This window comes from Anabrus simplex, chromosome X (genome assembly GCF_040414725.1).
Source record: "Anabrus simplex isolate iqAnaSimp1 chromosome X, ASM4041472v1, whole genome shotgun sequence".
NCBI lineage: Eukaryota > Metazoa > Arthropoda > Insecta > Orthoptera > Tettigoniidae > Anabrus > Anabrus simplex.
This window is the reverse complement of record NC_090279.1, coordinates 1,851,045-1,866,058: the sequence shown is the minus strand read 5'-3', so window position 1 is coordinate 1,866,058 and position 15,014 is coordinate 1,851,045.

Genomic DNA, 15,014 nt, shown 5'->3' with positions numbered 1-15,014 from the left:
TTTTCCACGATTCTCTACATCTTCTAGAGGGACTACACTTTCACGAGAATTTCAAACATACCTGTCAAATACCAGATATACTCTTCTCAAAAGCAGCATCAACCAGCATATCAACATATTTTTTGCATTGGTTATATTACGATAATTTATGGATCAACGAATTTAATAAGGTAATTTAAAACATTCGCCTTTCCTCCTGGCCAATATTCTTAGGCTACTGTTCACAAAAGGATACAAAATCCAACCTCAACGTTTCAACCAATCTAGTCTATTGAAGACTTGTATTGACAACTGCCTCAAGCTAACATATGCTCGAATTTTCTTGCGAAGAAGATCCACTCAGTGCCAGACTAGAGTTGTTTTTAGAATTTTATATGAAACAGATTTTCTTTTGGGCAAAGATTTTAAAATTGTTCAAGATGATTTTAACATATGTTGTATATGCCATGTCTCAACATCATATTTTATAACTACTATTCCTTAGTTTGTTTAACCTTAGGAAAACACAGTTCAATTTTTATAAATCATAAATGTCAATGTCCTCTAAATAATGTTTGTTTTAAGATTAAATAAGGCTGAAGATGCCCAATAAAAGAAGGCGAAACATGTCACCTTAAAATTATGAATTCCTATGCTTATTTAACCACATAACATAGTGTAAAGGTTGTAGAGTCCGCCATGCTAACTCGCTAAGGCCGGGGCGTCACCCATCGCCCCACCCCCTTTACGCTCGAGCGCGCCAATCCGCGAGCAACACTCAAGCGCTGGGCCAGCCCTTCTCACTTCTATCCGTGGTCGCGCCGCAGCGAACTACGGAAACGACTGGAAGATTAATCTGGAGTCTTCTATTTCGCGAGGTTCCTCGATCCATCGAACATCCGGACTATTCCAGAAGGGCTGGCGCAGGTATAAAAGAGCAGTTACTTGCCTACAGTCAGTTAGTCAGTGAGAGCTAGTCAGTGAGAATTGGAGAGTGACAGTTAGTTAGTGAGTGAGTGGGAGCGAGATTGAGTTCGCTGGAGAGCAGTCAGTGATAGCCTGACAGAGTGCAGCCTGATCGAGTATCTGTCTGTCGGAGCCGACGACTCGTTCCTGTCTTCCTGATATCGTGTGTGTGTGTGTGTGTCCCTTGAGACTGGCTGCTGGAGGAGAACCTGGAGTGTTCTGGAGCGGCGAAGAAGGGAACACTAGGAGACGACGTGTGAAGACTGCGGAGTTCAGCGGGTTGAGTGAACAGCGGATACTATCCCGACCTGCGAGGATGACGACCGTGACAGCGCTAACGAGTGTGACTGAGTGGCTGAGAGACTGTACTGTAAATAATCGATGACTCTGTGCGTGTGTGTGTGTGTCATTGTAGATGGAACCTAAGAGAAACTAAGAGAGAGAGCGCGTGAACCGTAAGTGTACTTGTGTAACTTGTAAGCTCGGCTATCGTCTGTGTGTGTGTGTAAATCTGTAATTATAGTGCTTAGTTAATAAATCTTAGAAATAGGTTGCTACCAGGTGCTGTACGCATTTATTTACTTAGTTACCCTGCCAAAACGTTACAACTGGCGCCAGAAGGGGAATGGACAAGTGTGATACACTAGTGGATAAACTCTTACGTAAAAACTGGTGTCAGAATCGAGTACCTGGTAGTTCAAGACCGGACGTCCAAGAAGAGTGCCGAATATCCGATCGCCGGCAGAAATGAATTCCGAACAGCTTCAGATTTTTCTAAGCAAGTTTAGTGAACTTGAAAATAAAATTTTACCTGGTTATGGCGAACTCATTAGTGAACTGAGATCTGAGCGGAGGTCAAACCCGGACCAGCTGAAAACCGATTTGAGTGAACGGAAGAGTGAGGACGAAGTGTGCTCTCTCGAAACCGAGGCCGACGTTGACGATGTGCGGGATGGCAACGAACTGGACGAAAAGGGATCCGAAGAGATGCTCGCGGTTGTGGAGTCCGGAGTTCGAGGCCCAGAGGTGGAAGTGAGTGCCCTGCGTGCGGAAACGATGGCTGTGGAGACGCGAATGAATCCTGCTAGCAGCGACGGCGGCTCCAGCATCGTGAAGTTGGAAAACCTACGGGACGACGGGATTACTTCCAAGAGAACATGCCGGACCCAGTTCAAGACCGGACGTCCAAGAAGAGTGCCGAATATCCGATCGCCGGGCCACGTGTACAACGTAGCCCCCAGCCAAGTTCGACCTACGTGGAGGTTATGGGATTGCTCGACGTACGCTGCGGGGTCCACCAACAGAGAGCCACCTACCGAGTACAGTCGCAGGAGAGGACTCAGCGCACAGATATAACGCCCCGGATAATCGACGCCGAGATCGAGCGAATAGGCGACGTGACTGTGGAAGAGTTATCGCGAGGTGACACCAAGCTCGAGGCGACTGACGCCTGTGAGAAACTACGTGGCGCTGAGGACGATCGGCAAGAAACAGAACTAGGAAGAGCCTCTGATGATGGCCCACGAGACAGCGGCAGCGACTGCAACGGCACGGCTGGAGGGACCCCTACTAGGAGAGGGAGCAGCAATGGAAGACGAACCGATGACCAACGAACGAGGATGCCACCTGAATAGGACACTTGTTCCGGCACGAAGCTGCGTGTCGGTACGAACACCAAATTCCGCACCCCGGAAGAAGAGGAAATCCAGCTGACCTAAATCTGGGACGAGCAAACCAGTCCCGGCATCGCACTAGAGAACTACGAAGGCGCTCAAGCCCTGAAAATGGACGCGGATGTGGACGAAAAGAAAACCACCAAAGATCCGGCTGCCACGCGAGGACATGCTGATCGTTACCAACGGGAACGAGGACACCGTCGACCGGACCCAGCGGATCCCCCATGGGAAGGTGGTGGCCAACTGAACAAACTGTATTGCAGCGAAACGTGGAGGGGGCAATGTAATGGTTGTAGAGGCCGCAATGCTAACTCGCTACGCCCCGGGGCGTCACCCATCGCCCCTTCCCCTTTACGCTCGAGCGCGCCAATCCGCGAGCAACACTCAAGCGCTGGGTCGGCCCTCTCACTTCTATCCGTGCTCGCGCCGCAGCGAACTACGGAAACGACTGGAAGATTAATCTGGAGTCTTCTATTTCGCGAGGTTCCTCGATCCATCGAACATCCGGACTATTCCAGAAGGGCTGGCGCAGGTATAAAAGAGCAGTTACTTGCCTACAGTCAGTTAGTCAGTGAGAGCTAGTCAGTGAGAATTGGAGAGTGACAGTTAGTTAGTGAGTGAGTGGGAGCGAGATTGAGTTCGCCGGAGAGCAGTCAGTGATAGCCTGACAGAGTGCAGCCTGATCGAGTATCTGTCTGTCGGAGCCGATGACTCGTTCCTGTCTTCCTGATATCGTGTGTGTGTGCGTCCCTTGAGACTGGCTGCTGGAGAAGAACCTGGAGTGTTCTGGAGCGGCGAAGAAGGGAACACTAGGAGACGACGTGTGAAGACTGCGGAGTTCAACGGGTTGAGTGAACAGCGGATACTATCCCGACCTGCGAGGCTGACGACCGTGACAGCGCTAATGAGTGTGACAGAGTGGCTGAGAGAGTGTACTGTAAATAATCGATAACTCTGTGCGTGCGTGTGTCATTGTAGATAGAACCTAAGAGAAACTAAGAGAGAGAGCACGCGAACCGTAAGTGTACTTGTGAAACTTGTAAGCTCGGCTATCGTCTGTGTGTGTGTGTAAATCTGTAATTATAGTGCTTAGTTAATAAATCTTAGAAATAGGTTGCTACCAGGTGCTGTATGCATTTATTTACTTAGTTACCCCGCCAACACGTTACAATAGTATTAATTATATTGCATATGTGGGGTAATAAATATACTCCTTTTGTAAACTAAGTGACATACCACTTAGCCGAGCAGCTCGTCTTCTTTCTCCCAATTCTTCCCAGCCCAAACTTTGCAACATTTTTGTAACGCTACTCTTTTGCCGGAAATCAACCAGAACAAATCGATGAGCTGCTTTCCTGTGGATTTTCATTCCACGAATCAGATAATGCTGGTGAGGGTCCCATACACTGGAACCATACTCTAGTTGGGGTCTTACCAGAGAATTATATGCCCTCTTCTGTATATCCTTACTACAACCCCTAAACACCCTCATAACCATGTGCAGAGATCTGTACCCTTTATTTACAATCGCATTTATGTGATTACCCCAATGAAGATCTTTCCCTACATTAACACCTAGATACTTACAATGATCCCTAAAAGGAACTTTCACCCCATCAATGCAGTAATTAAAACTGAGAGGACTTTTCCTATGTGTGAAACTTACAACCTGACTTTTAACCCCGTTTATCAACATACCATTGACTGCTGTCCATTTCACAACATTATCGACGTCACTTTGCAGTTGCTCACAATCTTGTAACTTATTTATTACTCTATACAGAATAACATCATCCACAAAAAGCCTTACGTCTGAATCCACTTGTTTACTCATATCATTTATATACAAGAAAACATTAAGATTCAATAACACCGAATTGAGGAATTCTCCTCTTAATTATTACAGGGTCAGGTAAAGCTTCTCTGAGATCTATTTTCTAGAAATATAGCAACTAATTCAGCCATTCTGTTGTATAGTCCAATTGCACTAATTTTTGCCAGTAGTCTCCCATGATCCACCCTATCAAATGCTTTAGACAGGTCAATCACAATACAGTCCATATGACCTTCTGAATCCAAGATATCTGCTATATCTTGCTGGAATCCTACAAGTTGAGCTTCAGTAGAATAATCTTTCCTAAAACCGAACTGCCTTCTATCGAACCAGTTATTAATTTCACAAACATGTCTAATATAAGCAGAAAGAATGTCTTCCCATAGCATACATACAACGCATGTCAAACTTACTGGCCTGTAATTTTCAGCTTTATGTCTATCACCCTTTCCTTTATACACAGGGGCTACTATAGCAACTGTCCATTCATTTGGTATAGCTCCTTCAAGCAAACAATAATCAAATAAGTACTTCAGATATGGTACTATATCCCATCCCATTGTCTTTAGTATATCCCCAGAAATCTTATCAATCCTAGCGGCTTTTCTAGTTTTCAACTTTTGTATCTTATTGTAAATGTCATTGTTATCATATGTAAATTTGAATACTTTTTAGCATTAGTCTCCTCCTCTATCTGGACATTATCCTTGTATCCAACAACTGTTTATTGTTCCCCAGTTGGTACAAAAATTGTCTATGTTGAATACCTCGAGTAGTGCCTCAGGGAATTCATTTCACCCAATAGCAGTGTTTTTTAGTGAATTTGTGATACTTCACTGTAAATGTAAACTTACTGCACTAAACAATGAATACTACAATTTCTCCTACAGGTAATATATAAACTTTGTTACTGTGGCTAATTGAGTCGATTCTTACACATTGCCGGGGAACAGATTTCTATCTAAACACATATCTATTCAGGAAACTATGCTCAATAGTATTTTGTATATTTCAATGTAGGGGACAATACTGAAATGTGCTGTGTTTACTTGTTTTGGCCATCACAGGTTATTCTATTAATATGTTATTAGCTTTACTTTCAAGCGACTACTTTTACAGCTTCCACAGCCGGAATGTATTCCTGAGGATTGTTCTTCCATTCCTGCTAGCAGTTTAATGTGCACTAACAACTCCAAGGGAAAGGGATTAGATTAGGTACGCAGCAGCTTCAATTAAGGTTAATTAATGATAAAATGGGGAACACGGAAACGTTTTCCAGGGCTGCAGATCCTAGGATTCGACACCATGCAAACTCACCGCCACTCGCCCCTGATAATCTTCTACACACCAATAAATCAGAGAGGCAGCCAACTGTTACCTACATCATCACGAATAAAAACCGGATGTAGCTGCTGTGGGATAATGATGTCATACTGAAGAATCTCCATAACAACACTGATATAACAAGATACTGATATCCTAAATGGAAACATTTCAAGATTTGGAACCCTACTGCCATATGTCGCAACCTGTAGTGTAAAGAAAACAATAATTAAAATTACACACTACATACTGAATTTCTTTCTGAAACTACCATCCGCAATCCTCATCTGCGCAGCTCTTCAGAAAAAGATCGTCATTTCACTAAATTGAGATATATTGCTGCTACACACATCTTGCAGGTACTTGCAACGCACAGGCTGGGAGTTTTTTAAAAAGCAAGCTAGATATATGCGTATTCACTTTGAATGCTTAATTAAAAATAAAATTTAAGAAAATTAATAAAATTAAATAGTAAAAATTAAGAGAATGCTGAAACTTAGAAAGATTAATATTAACTTCTAATATTCTCAATTGAGATCTATATATTTAGCAAAAGTATATGACTGAACTTACCGACAATATGTTACTAGTTGTGAACACAGTGTAGAATGATACAAATCACAATTCCTCAAAGAAGAAAATCCGTAAATCACTTAACGGAATAAGCTGTAGAATTGGCTATTACGCGCCTTATATGACAACATATCAGCCACTTCGAAACAAAACCGGATATTTGAATGTTGATAAATCACCTACAACAAACTCTTGAAGAACAAATTTGATTTGCAACAGTCAGTAGATCAGGCTGAATTTAGGAAAGGATGTATTACTAATGACCACTGCAGAGTATGCGACACTTCTTCTGCTTCTGCTACTGCTTGAAATGTGAATGGGCTTGTTATATCACCCAGTTCCAATACTTGTAATAAATCACACTGTAACACTCATATACAGTACCGTATACCAAAATACACAACTGTGGGGAGAGTTGTAGTTTAACATATTCGTAATGTCTACAATTGCAGTATGCGACACTGGGTGCAATGTCCCGCTAAGTCTGGCTCAAGGAGGATATGTAAGAGAGAAAGAACCTCTCCGGGTGAAAAAGGGAATACCAAAGCAGGTCCATAAGTCTTAAGGAGTGTTATGCCATGGAAGGAGGGATCAACTGACTGAATTTTACGATCCAATTCTTCGTACACTAGGGGAAATAAAATCGTCCGGCTTTTATACATATATACATGCATTTTCATTATAGCCCGTTATGCCTTCCAGCGTTCAGTCTGCAAGCCTCTGTGAATTTACTAAACGTCGCGACAATCCTCTATTTGCAACTAGTGCCGTGACCTCATTTATTTCTATACCTCTTATCTTTAAATCGTTAGAAACTGAGTAAAACCACTATCATCTTGGTCTCCCTATACTCCTCTTACCCTCCATAACAGCGACTATTATTCTCCTAGGTAACCTATCCTGCTCCATTCGTCGCACATGTCCCCTCCACCAAAGACGATTTACGCGCACAGTTTCATCCATCGTGTTCATTCCTAAATTAGCCGTTATCTGCTTGTTCCGTGTACTCTCCTGCCATTGTTCCCACCTGTTTGTAAAATCAATAATTCTCGCTACTTTCATGTCTTGTACTTCTAACTTATAAATAAGATATCCCGAGTCCACCCAACTTTCGCTCTCGTGAAGCAAAGATGGTCTGGAAACACACCGATGTAAAGACAGATTCGTCCAGGAGCTAACTTCCTTTTTACAGAACACTGTTGATCGCAACAGCCAGCTCACTGCATTAACTTCACTACACCTTGATTCAATCTCACTTACTATATTACCATCCTGGGGGAACACAAAAAAAACTTAAAATTATCTACCTCTTCCAGCTTTGTATCACCAATCTGACATTCAATTCTGTTGACTTTCTTACCTACTGACATCAATTTAGACGTGGAGAGGCTAATTGTCATACCATACTCATTGCACATATTTTCAAGTTCCAACACTTTAGACTGCAGCCTTTCGGCACAATCTGCCATTAAGACGAAGACGTAAGTAGAGGCCAGGGCTGCTTACTACATTTCCACCTGCCTGAATCTCTCCCTGCCAATTTATACCTCTCAGCAGATGATACACGTAAATTACGAAGAGCTAATGAGAAAGATTACAGCCTTGTCTAACCCCTGTAAGCATCCAGAACAAAGAACTCATTCTACCATCAATTTTCACTGCTGCCCAATTGTTATCATAAATGCCTTTGATTGATTCTAATAATCTACCCTTAATTCCATAGCCCCTCAGTATGGTGAACATCTTTTCCCACATTACCCTCTCATATACTTTCGCTAGATCTACGAAACATAAGCACAACCGTCTATTCATCTCGTAACATTTTTCAATTACCAGGCGCATACCGTAGTGAAAGTCGGATCCTGACAGCTCCTCTGTGGTCTGTAACCACACTGGTTTTCATCCAACTTCCTCTCAACAATTGATCACACCCTCCCTTCCAAGATGCCAGTGAAAAACTTTGCCTGGTATAGTAATCAATAAGAGTAGTATAATTGGACAGTTCTGCGGCACCTCCGCCGCCGCACGCCTCCGCCCGCCTCCTCCTCCGCCGCCGCCTCCGCCTCCGCCGCCGCCGCCCGCGGGAAATTTGAATTTTGGCGGGAAATTTGAATTTTGGCGCGAGATTTGAATTTGTAAACAAAGCCACGTGCTTTTTGACAGCTGTCATCGACAACAACGCATCGCTAACCTCACTGCTGCCATCTTGACGGGCCTAAACCTCACTAGTGCCAACTTAACCTAACTAGCGTGAGGTAAACAAAGCCACGTGTTTTTGACAGCCACGTGCTTTTTGACAGACAACAACGCATCGCTAACCTCAGTACTGCCATCTTGACGGGCCTAAACCTCAGTAGTGCCAACTTAACCTCACTAGCATGAGGTAAACAAAGCCACGTGCTTTTTGACAGCCACGTGCTTTTTGACAGCCACGTGCTTTTTGACAGATTTGTAAACAAAGCCACGTGCTTTTTGACAGACAACAACGCATCGCTAACCTCAGTACTGCCATCTTGACGGGCCTAAACCTTAGTGGTACCAACTTAACCTAACTAGCATGAGGTAAACAAAGCCACGTGCTTTTTTGACAGCTGTCATCCGCCATCTTTAAACCACAGAGCACTGTGCTGCCCTCTTGCGTCACCTGTCATCGGGAGTGCTGCCATCTTGACGGGCCTAAACCTTAGTGCTACCAACTTAACCTCACTAGCGCGAGATAAACAAATCCACGTGCTTTTTGACAGTCACGTGCTTTTTTTTGACAGCTGTCATCCGCCATCTTTAATCTATAGAGCACAGTGCTGCCCTCTTTAGCTACTTACCTTTGAAATGTGGTGGCGGATAATTTGAAAAATGCTTTTCGACAAGCAGCCATCTTTAATCCTGAGAGAACAGTGCTACCCTCTATGTGGTGGCGGCAAATTGAAAAATTCCACGTGCTCTTGTTTGAAAACAAACTCACATGCTTTTTTGACAGCTGTCATCTGCCATCTTTAATCTATAGAGCACAGTGCTGCCCTCTTTAGTTTGAAATGTGGTGGCGGTAAATTCCACGTGCTCTTGTTTGGAAACAAAGCCATGTGCTTTTTTGACAGCTGTCATCCGCCATCTTTAATCAACAGAGCACCGTGCTGCTATCATGCGGGCAATTTCATCACCTATCACCCGCCATCTTTAATCTACAGAACACCGTGCTGCCCTCTTTATGGCTACTACCTTAAGCATGTAGTAGCGGGCAATTTGAAAAGTTCTGTTAGCTATCATCCGTCCGCCTCCGTAGCGTAACGGTTAGTGTTATTAGCTGCCGTCCTCGGGGGCCCGGGTTCGATTCCCGGTATTGCCAGGAATTTAAGAATGGCAGAAGGGCTGGTATGTGGTTGAAATGGTACATGCAGCTCACCTCCAATGGGGGTGTGCCTCAAAAGAGCTGCACCACCTCAGGATGAGGACACGAGTTTACTTTACTTAGCTATCATCCACCATCTTTAATCAAGAGAGCACCGTGCTGCCATCTTTAGCTAGATACCTTTGAAATGTGGTGGCGGCAAATTGAAAAATTCCACGTGCTCTTGTTTGGAAACAAACTCACGTGCTTTTTTGTCAGCTACCATCCGCCATCTTTAATCAACAGAGCATAGTTCTGCCCTCTTTAGTTTGAAATGTGCTGGCGGCAAATTCCACATGCTCTTGTTTGGTAAACATAGCCACGTGCTTTTTTGACAGCTGTCATCCGCCATCTTGCATCACAAACCTCAGTGCTGCGCTCTTTAGCTAGATACCTTTGAAATCTGGTGGCGGCAATTTGAAAAAATCTATGTGCTCTTGTTTAGTAAACAAAGCCACGTGCTTTTTATGACAGCTATCATCCACCATCTTTAATCAATAGAGCACGGTGCTGCTATCATGCAGGCAATTTCATCACCTGTCATCCGCCATCTTTTAATGAACAGAGCACCGTGCTGCTCTCTGTAGTAGCGGGCAATTTGAAAAGTTCTGTTAGCTGTCATCCGCCATCTTTAATCAAGAGAGCACCGTGCTGCCATCTATGTGGTGGCGGCAAATTCTACGTGCTACGCGCAGCTGTCATCCACCATCTTACATCGCAAACCTCAGTGCTACACTCTATGTGGTGGCGGATAATTTAAAAAGAAAAATTCTACATCAGTCCTCTCTCGACGCTAATTGCACAAGATGGTGACTATACATGACTCCTTAAAGGTGCTTATGCAAGATGATCGCTATACATAGACGCCCTTGGGATGCTTGCGCAAGATGGCGGTTATACAAGGCTCCTTATGAGGGATGCTTGCGCGAGATGGTGGTTGCTCTTATGAGGCGGCTTAAGGATCCATGACTAGAGACGCCCTAAGGATGCTTGCGCAAGATGGCGGATGCAAGATGGCGGCTATACATAGCTCCTTATGAGACAGCCAGTACTCGATACAACATGTGATCAGAACATTGATTGATGTGTTCAGAACACTGTACTCGATACAACATGTGATTAAAACATTGTGTGGTGTGTTCAGAACACTACATAAGTAGAATCGAACGCTGTATTAGGGGATACCTTTGTTTAGATTGAAACATAACAAGACTAGAATTGAACACTGCACATTGATTGATTGATGTGTTCAGAACACAAAATAAGTAGAATCGAACACTGTACTCGATGTCGTTAACTTCAACATGTGATTAAAACATTGTCTGGTGTGTTCAGAACACTACATAAGTAGAATCGAACGCTGTACAACATGTTAGGGGATACCTTTGTTTAGATTGAAACATAACAAGACTAGAATTGAACACTGCACTCGATGTCGTTACATGCGATCAGAACAATGATTGATGTGTTCAGATCACGAAACAAGTAGAACCGAACACTGTACAACATGTTAGGGGATACCTTTGTTCTAAGAAGATCAGCTTGAAACATAACAAGACTAGAATTGAACACTGCACTCGATACAACATGTAATCAGAACATTGATTGATGCGTTCAGATCACGAAACAAGTAGAACCGAACACTGTACAACATGTTAGGGGATACCTTTGTTTAGATTGAAACTAACAAGACTAACACTTCAAATGATTTGCTTAGTACGAAAATAAAAAAAATCTATACCGCGTAGCTAACTCGTTCATCACACTGCTAAGACGCTTAGTAATTGTGAATACACTCATACGAAAATCAAGAAAGCACACTGCGTAGCCAACTCGCTCGGCTCACTCGCTTAGTAATTGCAACACACACGGATAAGAATGTTCCGAGAAACTTACATGTTTTTTTAAGAGGGGGGGGTGAAAGATCATAAATTATATGTACACATGTTGTCTCCTCCAAGTTGTAAGATGAAATACACGCAGTACTGCGAGTTTCCGCTCTAGCTGGCGAACGGAAGTAGCATGATATCTCAGCAAAAAATAAAAATACGCGTGAGCTTGCATGTCAGACACAATGATGGATACCGCGATTCAAATCCTGGTAACTTATGCCGTCGGAAAGGGTATCCGGCGAGCATCTAGCTGTAAATCCCCGATTCTCGACAGATTCTTAATCCCAGTTCTTTGACGTCAGGAAGGGCAACCGGTTGAAAACAATTATCGAACACGCATCGCGAAGGCAAGAGTGTGCAGCGATATGCTTGTTTAGACTTGCAGATTACGAAAGAAACATAACAAGACTTGAGTCTTAAAACAAATTCTTGCGATTTAAAATCTTAGTCAGGAAGGGCATCCAGCAGTAAAACAATAGTTCGTGATACTGCGATTTAAAATCTAGCTGTATATCCGCCGATTCTCGACAGATTCTTAATCCGAGTTCTTTGACGTCAGGAAGGGCAACCGGTTGAAAACAATTATCGAACACGCATCGCGAAGGCAAGAGTGTGCAGCGATATGCTTGTTTAGACTTGCAGATTACGAAAGAAACATAACAAGACTTGAGTCTTAAAACAAATTCTTGCGATTTAAAATCTTAGTCAGGAAGGGCATCCGGTAGTAAAACAATAGTTCGTGATACTGCGATTTAAAATCTAGCAGTAAAACCCCCGATTCTCGACAGATTCTTAATCCGAGTTCTTTGACGTCAGGAAGGGCAACCGGTTGAAAACAATTATCGAACACGCATCACGAAGGCAAGAGTGTACAGCGATATGCTTGTTTAGACTTGCAGATTACGAAAGAAACATAACAAGACTTGAGTCTTAAAACAAATTCTTGCGATTTAAAATCTTAGTCAGGAAGGGCATCCGGTAGTAAAACAATAGTTCGTGATACTGCGATTTAAAATCTAGCAGTAAAACCCCCGATTCTCGACAGATTCTTAATCCGAGTTCTTTGACGTCAGGAAGGGCAACCGGTTGAAAACAATTATCGAATATGCATCGTGAAGGCAAGAGTGTGCAGCGATATGCTTGTTTAGACTTGCAGATTACGAAAGAAACATAACAAGACTTGAGTCTTAAAACAAATTCTTGCGATTTAAAACCTTACTCAGGAAGGGCATCCGGTAGTAAAACAATAGTTCGTGATACTGCGATTTAAAATCTAGCTGTAAAACCCCCGATTCTCGACAGATTCTTAATCCGAGTTCTTTGACGTCAGGAAGGGCAACCGGTTGAAAACAATTATCGAACACGCATCGCGAAGGCAAGAGTGTACAGCGATATGCTTGTTTAGACTTGCAGATTACGAAAGAAACATAACAAGACTTGAGTCTTTAAACAAATTCTTGCGATTTAAAATCTTAGTCAGGAAGGGCATCCGGTAGTAAAACAATAGTTCGTGATACTGCGATTTAAAATCTAGCAGTAAAACCCCCGATTCTCGACAGATTCTTAATCCGAGTTCTTTGACGTCAGGAAGGGCAACCGGTTGAAAACAATTATCGAATACGCATCGTGAAGGCAAGAGTGTGCAGCGATATGCTTGTTTAGACTTGCAGATTACGAAAGAAACATAACAAGACTTGAGTCTTAAAACAAATTCTTGCGATTTAAAATCTTAGTCAGGAAGGGCATCCGGTAGTAAAACAATAGTTCGTGATACTGCGATTTAAAATCTAGCTGTAAAACCCCCGATTCTCGACAGATTCTTAATCCGAGTTCTTTGACGTCAGGAAGGGCAACCGGTTGAAAACAATTATCGAATACGCATCGTGAAGGCAAGAGTGTACAGCGATATGCTTGTTTAGACTTGCAGATTACGAAAGAAACATAACAAAACTTGAGTCTTAAAACAAATTCTTGCGATTTAAAATCTTAGTCAGGAAGGGCATCCGGTAGTAAAACAGTAGTTCGTGATACTGCGATTTAAAATCTAGCTGTATATCCCCCGATTCTCGATAGATTCTTAATCCGAGTTCTTTGACGTCAGGAAGGGCAACCGGTTGAAAACAATTATCGAACACGCATCGTGAAGGCAAGAGTGTACAGCGATATGCTTGTTTAGACTTGCAGATTACGAAAGAAACATAACAAGACTTGAGTCTTAAAACAAATTCTTGCGATTTAAAATCTTAGTCAGGAAGGGCATCCAGCAGTAAAACAATAGTTCGTGATACTGCGATTTAAAATCTAGCTGTAAAACCCCCGATTCTCGACAGATTCTAAATCCGAGTTGTCAGGAAGGGCAACCGGTCGAAAACAATAGCGTATGATGTAAGAGCTTAGATACTGCCAATTTTGCATCAGGAAGGACAACTAGTCTTAAAACAAAACAGATTCTTAATCCGAGTTCTTTGACGTCAGGAAGGGCAACCGGTTGAAAACTATAGTGTATGAGGTTAGATACTGCTAGTTTTACGTTAGGAAGGGCAACTCAACAAATTCTTGCGATTTAAACACATTTTTATTCCCAAGAGAATCGAACCCGAGACTACCGGGTGAGAGGCATGCATACTGTAGGCTATGGGTTTGTTCTACAGTCCTTGAAGTTGTATCAGAGCGAGCCGCGGAATGTGTGTGTTAGCTGAAATTGTACACGTATCTTCCTGCTGTAGTAGTAACCTTGAACGAGGACACTGCATGCTGATAAGCGACTTGTAACTCACGTACGTCTTCTTAGCTGAGTACCATTCAGCTCATGTAAGCTCTTAACATATTATGATTGTACGGAGAGGTTAAAAAACAGTACCAATTAAGGTTGTAAAATATTCTGTTCTGTAAAACTGAAATAGTCCTCCTCTGTGGTGTAGTAGTTAGTGTGATTAGCTGCTACCCTCGGAGGTCCGAGTTCGATTCCCGGCTCTACCACGGAATGTGTAGCATTTAGCCTATGTAAGTTCCTAACGTAAACTATCATGATTGTACGGAGAGGTTAAAACACATCAACAGCCCTTACTTAATGCTGGCTTTCTTGCACACCCCACCTCACACCATAGTTTTACGACCGGTTGTCCTTCCTGACTAGGATTTTAAATCGCAGTATACGCGATAAATTTGTTGTAGCGGGTTTTATAACTAGATATCCCGGTACCGACACATAGCCTACTCCCACTGAAGAAGCCTGCACAAGGCTTATTGCCTCCATCCGACAAATGAATCACCGTCAAGTCTTGTACTCCAAAAATCATTTTCGAAGGAGTCTGCACAAGGTTTAACGTCCCCATCAACAGCCCTTACTTATTGCTAGCTTTTTTGCACACCCCGCCTCACACCAT